Raw genomic sequence first — 12,384 nt, forward strand, 5'->3', positions numbered from 1 at the left:
CACCATTGGCATAGTAAACACCATAACACCAAAGTAGGTTGTGGAGACGGTTAAGAGAATGGGATTGAGAAACGGGTTTAAAAGAGAATTATTTGGGAGTCTACGCGAGCCTATGCATCCGACGCGCTAATTTTTGTGTTATGAGTCCAAGTCAGATTTCCATCCATATAAGGGCAAATTTATCAAGTATCCTAACGGGGAGGGCAAATTTGATCTCAAACTTTAACAGAGAGGGCAAATTTGATCCCAAACTTTGACGGAGGGCAAATTTAAACTATAAACCGTACTTGGAGGGTAAATTTGACCCTTTTCCCGAGAATATTACTATTATATATAAGCACTGATCCTAAATGTTTGTCGCATCACGACCTTAAAGATCCTGTAGAAGCCTACACGTGGCTTTACGAGCAAAAGTTTTACTCGGGGTAAAGTCAGTGGAAAAGTGTTACATTTTTAGACAAGCAAAGAAAAAAAAAAAGAGGAAAGGATATATAGTTGGTATTTTAAAGATAGTTGATTTGGTGGATTAAATTGTTTGGAATTCCAGAAGCACGGTCACTTGTCGATTGATGATTTGTGGACAATTTTATCCATCACTTTTGAAATTCTATGATGTATTACAATTTACAAATACATAAGGGGTTGTTTGGTTTGAACACAAGTTATGATGAGATTAATTATATTGAGATAAGTTATACTGAGATTATTTATGTTGGAATTAGTTATGCTGATATTATTTCTTATTGATTGTTTGGTTTGTTGTATTAAAAGTAACATGCATTGCATAACTTTTAAGAAAAAGTTATCTGTTTACAAAAATACCCTCCACGTAGAAAAAGGGTTTTGAGAACCTCAAGGTTATTTTAGTTAATTTCATTGTTTTATCCTGGGATAAGCTATCCTACTATTCTTCTTTCTATCATGCCACTTACATTTGTACTTTTGTGCTCTTTATGTCTACAGAACAAAATTCACTATATCACTTAAAGATTTGAGGATAGTTTGAAAAATCTTTTCTCAAAGAAAGGTAAAATCAGGCTTTTTAGTGGCAATTAAAAAAGTCCCCACTAAAAGTTAACCATCCAAAAACATGTATAATATGTATATATTTAATAAGAAATATCCCAAAAAACACTGAGGCGTTTTTATATATAATATGTATCATTTGTGTATAAAAATATATATCAGTACCTATCTCTAATGTATAGAAACTGTATAAAATATGAATCACTAAAGTATGTATCATTTTTGTATATAATATGTATCATTTATGTATATAATCTGTTCTTTAATTATTAGAGAAGAGTTTAACTTTTTTTTTTCTTTAAAAAAAAATTAGACCAGACCATCAAAGTTAAACTCAAAAGAATGGAGAAAAAACATGGAGTAACTCAAAGCCCAGACTTGAAGAACTATAATTTATTTTCTACTTTTACTTAATTCAGAGATAAAACTTTTTATTGGCTTGATAATTTTAAATGGTGAAACTCTAACTTACTTCCATTAACTTCATTCAAAGGATAACGTATTTTTTTCCAAAAGATATGACTGTGGCGAGCTTGTACATAGGTCTTTTGGTGGCTTGTACATACCAAACTTTTGATGGCCCAAACGGTCATAAATCAGCAGATAAAATATACAGGACTATTCGTGCTTATAGCTTTTACTCTTAGTTTTGCCCACTGTGAAAATGTGTTTTTGTCAAATAACACAACTTAGGAGTTCTGTAACTATAATCTAAACTGCTTGTTCAAAAATGCAATGTAAATATAATCTACTCTTTGGTTTGAATTAGATTGTGATTAGATAGCTTCACTACTTTAACCTCTTCTTATAATTCTTCCTCCGGTGACATAGGTGATACACTTTGGGTATGTTTGATAATCCCCAAAAAGGTCTACTGAAAAAGCGGTAAAAAAATTTGATACAAATTTTTATATTTTAGTTGCGCCTGCGCTAAATTAATCGCATTTAAACTAAGATTAAGAGAAATGTAAATTGCTTATACAGTGTAACATCAGTAAAAACTTATCAATATGAAATTACTATTATTTGCCGTATATTACAAAGATAGACTAAATTAATTTAAAACATTTTAAAAACGTTTAAAGACAAGACAGTGGCTGATACAAATTATTGAATCGTGGCAATTGAACCTAAACCGACAGTGGCTGATACAAATTGTTGAATCGTGGCAATTGAACCTAAACCACAAATTAGGCCTAAAAAGTTACATTTGGTAGAAAATCAGACTCAAACCTAACAAATTTAATAAGCTAATAAAAGTTAAGCAAAATAAGAAGGAAAGAAAATGACACTGAACAAAACTATAATTACTGCTCACTTTGCTAATCAAATTCACAGTCAATCAATGTCAAGTTTCTCTTCAAGGCAAAATAGTCGCACAATTGTTTTATAAATTTAGTGACAGAAGATTCTATTTGTGAAATATATGAGGATCGGACTGAAAATAACAAATATCAATTTCAACAACTATAATTATTGATGATTACTATTATTGGAGAACTAAAACATATGTGATGCATACGGAGAGGGTGACAGTTGTGGGAGCAGTGGTCCATGTATACATATATGGTGCAGACCAAATAGGAATTATTTGGAGGATTACATGGCTGAACATGGAGCAATGTAATTGTATATTCCTTTTTTTTTTTTTTTTTCTCTCTCTATAAAATAATATTTTTTTAGAACTTCTAAGAATTCAAATTTGATAGGACTTAAATCCTCTGAGGGTAAACAAGGAGTCGATTGGTTTGGAAGCAAGTTATGCACATATTAATAATGTAAAAATTAATGCACGAATTAATAATGATGGCATTTTAATGTGGGAATTAGGATTTGCAGGAATTATAATGTAAGTATTGAAACATAATTGATATTGAATAAAAACTAATATGTGCATTCAATTTAAAATATTTCTTCCTTTTTTATCAATAAGAAAATATCGTTTTACTATATTGAGGTCATTTTTGTCATTCTAATTCATGTATTATTAAAACCTTATTTTTAGTCCACATTCTATCTTACATTAATTTATAATACATAGATTCTCGCATAATTTATGCAGAAAAACAATGAAGCAAAAAATTGTTGCGACAATACTGTAGTATATTTTATGTGGAAAAAGAAAAGAGTAACCAAACATTATATGGAATGCTAGATTCATTGTGTACTGAATTGCTTTCTAGATTATATATAACTATTTTTAAATTTTTACTTACTTACCAAACTACATCAAATAAATTATAAGAAATTACTTATTTTTCAAAAAGACATTTTCCTTCATGCAAACACACCCCTAATGTTACTAATTAATTGTGTCGTCTCAAACGAGGATGAGCATGTGGGTGTGTCAAGGAACGAAGGGAACAGACAAGCAATGATTTGCGGTACATACGTTAAACGTGAATTAGCACATGCTTTTTCTCCCCAAATTCGTTCTTTAGTGCTCTACGCCACGTTAATTACTTGGATCTTTTTTAAGATTTGAGACTCTGAGAGTGCCCACATGATATTGATGAGGTAGAGAGATTCTACTATAATGTTTGATCACTTTCAAGTTATGCATTATTCTGATTTGTCTGCTACTCCTTTTGGTCTTATTAGCTCATCAAGGACAGAGCTCTATCACAATATCTTTTGATTCTTATAATTCTAGCTAGCTGCTTTTAATTGATGGAAAAAGAATGAGAAAAGTTCATACATCTTAAAGTTCCCAAAAAAAAAAGACACTAGTGTGATCATAAAAAACAAGTACTCCCTCGTCCCAAAATAAGTGTCACCTTAAGAATTTAAGACAAAAATTGGGAGGTGTTTCCAACTACTCCCTTAGTATTAAAGAATTAGTCCTATTTAATATTGCTTAATTTAAAAAAAAATAGGAATAGTTTAGTAAACTCCACATTATATTTATTGATTTCTTAATGGGCGTGATTTTTGCTAAGGTGAGACTTATTTTGGAATAGAGGGAGTATTAATTTTCTTATTGTAGACGCTTTTAATTGAAGAGTTTTATTATGTAGTTTTCCTAAATGAAATTATGAAAGTCCTTTTCCTTTTTCTGGGTGCTGGGTGGTGGTTTAGAAATGATTGGGGGGGCGCGGGGGAGGACGAGGGTGGGGTGGGGGTGGGGGTCGTTGATTAAATTTAAGTCTCACACTGATAGATGGTGGACCTGTTAATTATTTGTTCTTTTTAAGGGGCCAATTAACTAAGATATTTAGTTTTTTTTTTTTTAACTGCACTAAGATATTTAGTTAGTTGAGGGTGAACATGGTTTTTATGATCTATTTTTTTACACATAAAAGCAATCAGTCTCTCATATGACTCGAGAAATAAAACCAACATAGCGACGATCTTTTACTTGAATTCAATCTTAAGCAGCTCAAAGCTATTTGGATCTTTCATATATAATCCCAAGAAGTTTATTTTGATTAATGTTTTAACAAATTTATAAGATACATATTTCAGCGCGGCAAAACAAGAACTTTCTTTTACGTTTTTATTAAAAAGATCTTCCACTGAAAGTCTGAAATGAGAGTAACTAACATGTACTTTTCTCTTGTAACAATATAAATTGTTAGTTTCCTGAAATTGCGTGTGAACTCATGTGCAATATATTTCAGGGAATTGCGTATCACATGCTTAAGGTTATTTAATTAAGCAATCATAACAAAATCCACAAAGTATCCAACATTGACGTGAGACAAAGTATTTAAATACTATAATATGAAGTACAAATCACCATTCTAATCTTTGCCATTATTGGCTTGAAAGCAATCCTTTCATTTTCTTCTAAAGAACTAATTAAAAAAAGTACCTGTCATTAGGTAGGTCCAAAACCATGTTCATACGCAACAAAATAGTTAATTATATGATTTAGAGCCAATAACTCGTGAGAAATTTACAATGTCAAAACGAAATTAAAAAAAAAAAAAGATAGAGAGAACGATCAACTTTAATTAAGTAAAGGCTACAACTAGATTTCTCCATAACAGTCTTTATCTATAACAACATTTCACTGTAATAACTATTTTTCTTCAGAATCGTTTTTCATGTTATGTATATTATATATTCTTTATAATAACATGAAAAAAAAATATCATGACAAATCACGTTATTATAGAAAGATTTGACTGTATTTCATTTTTAAATTTTTCTCTCATTTTCGCGAAGGAGAAGATTTGATTCAACTAGTGAGATTAGGTTTTAAGATATGTCCATAAGACCATAACTTTAGGATCAACACTGACATGCCGAACAAACATTAATGTTTAAACAAAACAATTACTAAAAAAGTGGCCAACATTACTGTCATAAATAATTTTTTAAATAATCGAGCTACTATTATAAAGTTTCTTGGTTATCATTAATTAACTCTTCCATATTTCTCTTTGATATTGATAAGTCATTTTCACACTGCAACTCTCACATTTTCTAATGTGTTTAAGAGATTTTGACAGACAGGGCTACTCTAGTGGTGTGGTACGTGCCTTGGTGGGCTTAAGATGGCACACGTACTAAAGCAATATAATGACATGAGACAATTATGTCGTCAAAATCATGGATAAATACACTAACAAACAAACTAGCGAGTGTCACATGGTCTTTTCAGTTTTTATTCCTTTATTCCTTTCTATGAAACTTTTTGTACATTAGCCCAAAGGTTAGTAGGTTACAAACGATAAGTTAGAACACAAAGCACAGCTTTTGTTTTATCCATGCAATTTAGTCATCATAGATTTATATATCCAAGGATGTCATGGGACTATATAGTGGACAAATTAGTTATTAGATAGTTGTGCTGGTAAAATATACTAGCGAATACCTCATAAAATCAGTCGAGGTGTGTACGAACGAACTAAGTGACCGTGATTATAAACAAAAAAAAGATGTCATGGGACTATAACTACGTCATGTTGGAAAACCAACTTTCTAAGTTGTGGAGATAAAAAACTTAAATGGACCCTTACTGGAGAGAGGAAAAAAAAAAAAAAGACTCTTCTACTTCGTAAATAGGGTTTATTTAGCTATTATTCTTGAACTCAGGGCCGGCCCAAGGGGAAGGCCACTGCGCCATTGCCTTAGGCCCTAAAATTTAGGGGGCCCCATTTTCTAGTAATAATATATGCATATATATATATATTTTTTTTGAATAATGTTGAAGACTATGCTATAGAAATTATAAAAAACTTTAAAAAGGAGAGAAATTTCTTGGAATAGTACTTGATATTACGTTCACAAATTTAAGCAATGAGAGCAACTCATGTAAATCGTTACCCACCTTTTTTTTTGGTTTATTTACATTTGATATTGGAGTAAATTATCCAAATTACATGAAAATCTATACTCCTACTTCTTTTCTTTTTTGTCCAAGTAAGCTAAAAAAAAAAGTTTTACTTCTTGTATTTTAAAAAAATTAGGGCCTATTTTTAAAGTTTGAGTTTAGGCCACAAAATTTGTTGAGCCGCCCCTGCTTGAACTCCCAAAAATAATTGAGATAATTAAAATTTAGATTCAAAGTTTACTTGTAGTCACCTATAAGAATAAAAAAAAAATACTCCTTGAGAGACGTTCTCACCCTATGTTGATCGGTAAGGTGATCTCACCCTTCGTCGTTTCGCGGGCCATGTTGAATCCATTGAGGACTCGGACTGCTGGTACGATCTAGTCTAGTAGTCCCAGTTGCTCGATGACTCTCCATCGGATGATATTAGTAGAGCTACCTGGATCAATTAGTACACGTTTAATTCTAAATTTATTAACAAGGACAAATAATTCCAATGCATCGTTGTGAGGCTGAACGATGCCTTCCATGTCCTCATTATTGAATGAGATGGGACCGTCGGGGTCGTAACTCTGAATACGCTTCTCTCTTGTTATGGAAACTTTGGTACGCTTCATTACCGGCCCTTAGGGAATGTTCACTCCCCCTATGATCATGTGGATCACCTGCTGAGGCTCTTCCGATCTATCTTACTTGTTGGCGTCCACGTTCTTGAAGTGAGTTTTGGCTCGTTCACTTAGGAATTCTCTAAGGTGACCTAAATTAAATAGACGAACAACCTCCTTTCTTAACTGTCAACAATCTTCGGTTCGATGACCGTAGGTGGGATGGTATTAACAAATCAGGCTCTTATCCCATTTTTCAGGGTTGGATTGAATTGGCCTTAGGTGCCTTGTTTCTCTGTTATGGATGACGGCCGCTGCTATGGTCACTACATTGACGCAGAAATTATACTCGGACAATCTCGAGGCTTCTTTATTTCCCAAGGATCTATCAATAGCATTCCTGTTCATCAATCCCCGATTACTCGGGCCTCGATCATTCCTCCTATCATTTTCTCCTGGTTCGCCGTTGCGCACATTACCCCTTCGATCAGGTGGATAAGGCTGATACCTGTCATATGACGGTCTCGGTTCTCGATTTGTCGTTCTTCTCGATCGATCATTTCCTTTACTGGGATGCCACGATCCCGATGTGGCACTCAAAATCTTATCATCCTCGACCCTGATCTTCGATTGATACCCGTTGTGCACATCGGCCCAAGCGATTGTTGGGTATTCCACCAGATTTTGCTTTAACTCCATAGATATGATCGAGCTTCTTGAGTTGAGCCCCTGGGTAAAAGACTGAACGGCCCAATCATCTGTAACCGAAGGCAGGTCCGTACGCTTCATTTGAAACCGGGCCACAAACTCACGGAGGGCTTCATCATCTCGCTGTTTAATGTTGAACAAGTCGGATTTTCGGGTTTCAACCTTAATGGCTCTGGCATGAGCTTTGACAAAAGCATCCGCAAGCATAGCGAACGATTCAATCGAATGCTCGGGTAAGTTGTGATTCCAAATCATTGTTCCTGAAAGACAGGGTTTCCCCGAACTTCTTAAGTAGCACCGACTCCCTCTCATCCTCGGCGAGGTCGTTGTCTTTAATAGCATATGTGTATGCAGTCACATGCTTGTTTGGGTCAGTGGTCCCGTTATACTTTGGGATATCGGGCATATAAAACCTCTTTGGGATCGGATTTGGCACTGCACTTGGAGGCAAAGGCATTTGAACGAACTTTTTCGAGTTCGGTCCTTGCAATACCGGGGGTGCCCCAGGAATTTAGTCGACCCTCGCATTATAGTTATCCACCTTCTTGTCGTTCGCCTCTATCTTCTTTTCCACGGATTCTACTCGTTTCGTCAGTTCTTTGAGCATTTTTATCAGCTCGACATTTTGTCCGAGATTGTTCTCGTTGTTCCCAGCAACCTGTCTTTCTTCAGTTTCCTCAGTCTGTTCAGATGGAGCAGCATCGGGTGCTCGATTTTGGTTTTGCAGTTGTGCTATAACCGCCTGCTGGGCTTGCAATTGGGCCATAGCCATGTCCAGTCGTTCGGAGAGTCGTTGCGGTGTGGCTCCATTATCCCCCCCCTGCGGCACGTCGCTACCGATGACCCGTCTCGGTCGGGATCGGCGTGGGGGCACGTTGTTGTTAGGATCCCCATTGTCGTTTTCCTCGTGATGGCTTGATTCAGCGTGAAAATTAACAGAATGAGAGTCTGACATGTCGGGTAAACCTGAAATCAAACTTCAAAGAACAAGTGTAAAAATATCAAGTGTTATCAGCATTCGTATTAAACCACCACTATTATCCAAGGCCCCACGGTGGGTGCCAAACTGTTTACCCTTAAAATGGATAACAATTAAATTTATATGTGCTGCTAAAGATATGCGGTTTGATTTAACACAAGATTGGATTATGTGACAAACAATGAAATAGAATGAAATATAATAGATCTGACCGCGATAAGTATCAATCGGCCTCGGGTACTAAGAACCGATGTCTATCCACTACGGCCGGATAATGAACAATGAACAATGGTGAAAACTTAGAAAAGATGAATGAACTCTGATAATTATATTGCCTGCTTAGTACACGGGTGTGTGTGTGTGTGTCCAAAACTGGCTGAAAATAAATGAGGGCCTCCTCCTTATATAGTAGAGGAGTCCTAACCCTAGTACAAATCTAAATATGGCACAAAATCCCTCAATAACTGGTGGCGGATATTTTGGTCTCCCCATTATGGTGATTAACTGCCTTCTCATCGTGTCTCGGTATCTCATTCCAATCCAAGCTCGAAACCCGGGACCTGATGTGATCGGTCCGACCAAAATCGAACCTAGCTTCTATATCGGGAAACCGAGGATTTCCATGCCCTCGGTTTTACCCGTATACACTTCTTCTACATTTAGGAGTATTAGGACTTAATTTGCCCCACATAAAATAACTGTTATTTTCATTAAAACCTTGGTAATTAATTTTGCAGAATCTGAAAATCATATCATTTGGCATATGAATCGATTTTGTTTAGTGTCACCTCGTGATAAAATCTTTCGTTAAAGCCAAATTCAATTTCATATTCAAAAGCCAAAGTAAATTTTTCTAGATGCAAAACCACACAACCAAAAGTTTCATGGAAATTGCTTAAATACATGCACACCAAATGCACATCACGTAGTATAAGAAAAAACTAGCTATTTCATGTTATAATTTTGAGAATCAGTTAAAAGCCAAACTAACAAATGTAAACTTTTAGATGACCATACAAAGTCTGATTTAGGATAACTCAATTGTTCATGCTATGATGCTTTATAAACATAAGCGAATTAAAATCTTGATAAGTTGGAAAATTATACCACTAATAAAATAATCATTATATATTTGCTTCTTCAAATGTTCAGTGAGAAAATTTAAAACACCCACAATTAAAAGAGTTGCAAAAGCAGAGGCGGATGGAGCTCTATAACTTGGGGTTCAATTGAACCCCAAATTTTCATTGTGGGGTATAAATTTATGTGTAAAAATTTACTAAAATTACAATAAATAGTAGATATGAACCCATAATTTTAGAAATATAATGATTTAGTGCTAAAAATTTAAGATGTTGAAACTCCTAAAATTTAAATCTTAGATCCGCCTTTGTGCAAAAGTGGCTCTAAGGAGACAAAACAGTTAAAGTGAAATATCTCTCATAATGCAAAATGCCATACACATTAACAATCTACAAATTCGCTGTTGCAACCTATTTTTACCAAGGCTAAACAAAGTACAACTTATGGGGCTCTAAAAGGATTAATTATGTACAGAGTCGCCACTTAGCATTTAAGGTATACTAGGGTACCTATAAATTATTTGTATGCAGCTTAAAAATGGTCTGTGAAAACAAGTGAGATTCTGGGTAAGGGTTCAAATTATTCCGAAGTGAAGGTGTTAAGCATCCTTCAAAATCCACAAAATATGGTTCCCAACTGAACCTGATTTGATTACATGAGGGTTGTGTAAAAATGATTGGTTATTATGTACAAAAAATTATAAAATGTTCGAACAAAGAATAATGAATGTGAATGTTATGTAGAAAATGTAAATATCTGTGCATGTATGAAAATATATATAACAAGATAGAAAAGTAAAGTATAAAAATTATTGTATTTATGAACAAATATATAAGAATAATCTTTGAGTTTTTAAAAGAATTAGATTTCAAAGTATATAAGAAAAGCCCGTAAAGAATGACTTAAAGAATGAAAGTTGATCTATAAAGGATAAGTAGCCACTGAAACATTTAATTGAAAAATAAATAAAGTACAGAAAGAAGGGGAGTAAAATGTCTAACAATATTAGCTAATAAAATTAATTATTAATGGACTGAAGAATGAATGTAACATAAAAGATTAAAAAAAATGACTGAATGTAATGCTTTTTTATTTTTATTTTTTTTTATTTTCAAGGGACATGAGCGTTTAAAAGATATTTACAAATGTTTAAGAGAATTAATTTAAAAGACTGATTTTAGTAAACGAACATAAGATACGCAATGCCAAGAATATTAACAAATATGAGTGCAATTTTATGAATAAGATGTGATATAAGGAAAGCATACAAGTGAAATAAAATAATAATGACCTAATGTTAATTTGCCTAAAACACGTAGTGAACTTTAAATAAAAAATGTATAACATTAATAAATAAATTCCACCAACCGGCACCCCAAAAAGTAAAGGTTCACTATATTTTATGCTTTGAATAATTTTAAGAACATAAAAGTAAATACAGATAGAAATCTGAAAAGATCTTCGAGAGTCGTCTTCGGGAAGTAACTCTGGATACCTGCATAAAACTTAATAAAAATGTTAGTAATTGATAAATATTTTACTAAATGAATTAAAGAAACGATAATAAATATATATTGCGATTTAAAATAAAAATGATCCGTCTTATGTACAGGGAAGGCCTCGAGAATCAACGGAAATTTCTTCATCGGTCAAAATATATTATTTGTTTTTTAACTCACAAAAGAAAAGCAATTAGTAGAAAATTGATGAACAAACGCCCAAAATGAAATAAAACAGTACATCAACCCAACATAATTTACCGGAGATGGAGGTTGGCGTGAGAGCTACTTGAGCAAAATAAAATAGGGGCCGGAAGTGGTGAGCAAATAAAAAGGAGAAATAGTTTCTCCCAAAATCAAAGAGATGAGAGGAGTTTGTGAGTATGAGAAAGGGAGAAAAGTGAGAAATCTTCTTCTTCTTCTTCATTTTTTTTTTTTTTTTTTTTTTTTAAGAAAGAGGTACGAAAGAGTTTAAAAAGAAAGATCAGCAAAGTCTTCAAAGTTATGTAAGAGGAAAAAAAATAAAATTAGAAGCAAAAGTCTTCAAAGTTAGAAAGAGTGTAGAAGTTTGAAAAGGAAAGTGTAGGTAAAGAAAAAGGAAGATATGTGCAAAAGTGGCTTTGAAAAAAAGTCAAAATTAAAGGAACATGTTTCCATTTTTCTTGGGAGTAAGAATAGAGATGTGATTTGATACCACAGATAGTTTAACCAAAAATGTCGTAATTAATTGTGTTTGCGATAAACTCTTTCGATTTTATGTACTGACGGACTGTATTAAATTATAACTAAATACATATAAGAAATGTAAGTATTAATATGCAATTAAAATACGTAAATAAATATGTGATTGTTATTTAAAAAATATACTGTGTTGTGAAGAAATTAAAAAAAAACTAATTATTTCTGAAATAAAATTGCAGTGTTGCACCGTGTATGTGCAGATGACTGTGAAAAAGTAATGATGATCAAAATTAATTTAAATGGCAATAAATTGATAAAATTTCTAATATTTGCATAAATATGGATAATTATCAATAAATTGTGTTAAGATAAAAAAAAATGTAAAAAGTTGTATTTTGTGCCATTTAACGATTACGGATCCCTGAGACGTTATTTTCAAGCACGATGAGAGAAAATTGGGTGTTAACATTCGCACCAACAAATAATATACAACCATAAATACTCTAAAATAGAAAGGAGATT

This window comes from Lycium ferocissimum, chromosome 9, assembly GCF_029784015.1.
Source record: "Lycium ferocissimum isolate CSIRO_LF1 chromosome 9, AGI_CSIRO_Lferr_CH_V1, whole genome shotgun sequence".
Lineage (NCBI taxonomy): Eukaryota > Viridiplantae > Streptophyta > Magnoliopsida > Solanales > Solanaceae > Lycium > Lycium ferocissimum.